Source organism: Mastomys coucha, unplaced genomic scaffold (genome assembly GCF_008632895.1).
Source record: "Mastomys coucha isolate ucsf_1 unplaced genomic scaffold, UCSF_Mcou_1 pScaffold22, whole genome shotgun sequence".
Classification (NCBI taxonomy): Eukaryota; Metazoa; Chordata; class Mammalia; order Rodentia; family Muridae; genus Mastomys; species Mastomys coucha.
The window spans coordinates 141,821,117-141,824,073 of record NW_022196905.1 but is presented as its reverse complement, the minus strand read 5'-3'; the positions used below and the strand labels follow the sequence as shown (position 1 = coordinate 141,824,073).

The window sequence follows — 2,957 nt, the reverse complement described above, 5'->3', positions numbered from 1 at the left end:
CTCATAAATCCGCCTGCCTCTGCCTCCCAAGTGCTGGGATTAAAGGCGTGCGCCACCACCGCCCGGCTCACTCTTTGCTTCTTAATCCAAAGTGACTAAAGACTTCTAAATTCCTGCTGCCTTGACTTCCCCACCATGATGACTTTACCAACTTAAAAACTATGTGTTAAACCCCAGATATGCTAAAAATAAATAAACAAACAAACCAATAAAACCCCTTCTTTTGCCACTTTCTAATTTTAAGACCTTGAACAAATAATTCTGTTAAGATATTTTTTTTTTCTAAAAAGGAAGCAACTGTATCTTATGGGCTTGTCATCATCTAAGTTTTCAAAAATATATGTATAATTTGTCTTTTTATAAACATGTACCTAAACAGTCTCCTCTAAGAGCTACATTGCTAGTTTTTCCAAGCTCTGGCAGCAGGGACATTTGCTTACAAATTGCTGATCTACAGCTACAGAATCTGCTAACCATCACTTAAGGCCCTAGCCTAGACATACATGTCAGTGGCAGAACAATGTTTTAGCACACACAAAGCCCTAGATTCTATCCCCCAGCAAAAGGGAAAATAGGGGCATAACAAACACACACACAATTTAAATAGCCATCATTTAAAAAAATAATAATACAGGCATACAATGAAATGTTATGCAGTCATGAAAAAATGAGTAGACTTCTATGTAAATGTGGAACAAAATACAAAGCTAAACAATCAGATTTGAAAATTGAAAGTTCATTAGGCTTTCTGTATAGCTCATACCTGTGTATGTGGGCACCAATGTGCACTGAAGAAAGGGCAATATAAACATGAATGATAATAGAAAAATACAATGTTCATGAATGAATGGAAAATAAACTAGAAAAAAAATGACGTCTGGAAAGAGGGCTCTGAGAATTTAGAGAGAAGGAAACCTTTTCTCTCTTGTACTCTTTTTTTTTCTACATGTAATTATTATTTACTGAGAGAAAGTACTCCTTAGCCCACACATTCATGCTTCATAGTTCAGGAACATAGGTCTGCAATGAACTTCTATGGAGCGTAATCCAGAGAATTCTTTGCATTCTGAAATCACTTCGCACTCTAAAAGACACCAGCCTTCCTCATCTCTTCAAAATCTTTCATGGATTCATAATTTCTGTAGAAATCTACATATGCCTTTTTTCTTGGTTCAGCCACACATAACTTATAGGCAGCAGCAACTCCCAGGGACACAGTGAATGTGACAACAACATGAACCCACACATGCTTGGCCAGAAGACCATGCATCTGTGGTTTCAGCAACAGTGCACTGGAAATCATGGTAGCCAATGCCCTCTACACCAACGTCCCGGGAAACAGGGAGGCTTCCCTCTCTCTTGTAGTCTTTATTGTGTTTAAATTTTTAGGGTCAGAGCCCTAGGTCTTTTGTTAAAGGGCTTGCCTAGAATGCAGGAAGCCCAGGTTTAATTCCCAATACTACAAAAATCAGGTGTAGAGGGACACACATCTATAGTCTCACCACTTAGAAAGTGGAGGTAGGTGGTTCAGAAGTTCAAGATCTGCTACATAGTAAGTTCCAGACCAGCTTTGGCTACAAGAGACCCTCTCTCCAAAATAAAGAAACAAACTTGTATATGTTTTACACTTTTAACTCCTAAGCTATCATTCTGATCTTTAAAAGATAGACTAGACTCTTCTCATTCTGAATATACAGTAAAACTACGTTTAGAACAAACAATAGAAGCAATACTTATTTAAAAAGAAAAAAAGCAAGAAAGAAGGCTGGAGCAATGGCTCAGTAGTTAGGAGCACTGACTCTTCCAGAGGTCCTGAGTTCAATTCCCAGCAACCACATGGTGGCTCACAACCATCTATAATGTAATCTGATGCCCTCTTCTGGTGTGTCTGAAGAGAGTGACAGTGTACTCATATACATTAAATAAGTACATAATTTAAAAAAAAAAAAAAGCGAGAAAGATGTACCAGCAGGGCGATGGTGGCGCACGCCTTTGATCCCAGCACTTGGGAGGCAGAGGCAGGCGGATTTCCGAGTTCAAGGCCAGCCTAGTCTACAGAGTGAGTTCAAGGACAGCCAGGGCTATACAGAGAAACCCTGTGTGTGTGTGGGGGGGGGGGGGAAGAAAAGAAAAGAAAGAAAAGAAAAGAAGAGAAAAGAAAAGAAAAGAAAAGAAAAGAAAGCTCAGCAGTGCAGTGCATAGTACCATGCAGGGAATCCTGCTTTCATCCCCAGCACTGCATAATCCAGGCCTACTGAGTGGCACACACCTGTTACCTGGCACTAGAGGTGAAAGCAAGAGGACCAGAAGCTCAAGGTCAACATAACAGCATGAGGTCAGATGATAACCACGCTCCAAAGGGGAGGAGGTCATCTTGTAGAGGACTGTTACCTGCATAACAATTAACACAGAATCAAAGAGATCAGACCCTTAACCACACACCCTTGCTCAGATGCTGACAAAACTGGTTTGTCTTCTTATACACAAGTATATTTAAAGCACTGTAGTAGGAAAGCTTTTAGGTCATGTGCTGCATAGTCCATTCTTCTATTTCACAGAAAAAGAACTGTATTTTCATATAGACCATATGAGCAGCTCAAGGTTACAACTATTCTGTAAGTTATAACACTAAAAATCACAATCTTGTGATTCTCAGCCCAATACTAATTCCTAATACCAAAAGGAGACACCAAACACTAGGTTAAGTATTTTATCATCTTGCACTTTGGCTCACTGAACTACTCTATAAGTAAGACAACAATGGCTGCAGAAATGCTCAGCTTGTAAAGTACCTGCCTGACAAGCCATTTGCCATACATCTTATTTCCAAGCCTTCACTGCTAACTAAATCAGCAGAATAATAGCCGGGCGGTAGTGGCAGCACTGCCTTAAATCCCAGCACTTAAGAGGCAGAGGCAGGTAGATTTCTGAGTTCGAGGCCAGCCTGGTCTATAGAG

At 40.1% G+C, this 2,957-nt stretch overlaps 1 protein-coding gene and 1 pseudogene across 1 annotated transcript in view; both read right to left on the bottom strand.

Annotated features, from left to right (window-relative positions):
• Positions 1-2,957, bottom strand: part of Pan3 (poly(A) specific ribonuclease subunit PAN3) — a 123,272-nt gene that overhangs the window by 112,809 nt on the left and 7,506 nt on the right. The window lies entirely within an intron of this gene.
• LOC116068779 lies at positions 13-1,807 on the bottom strand (annotated as a pseudogene).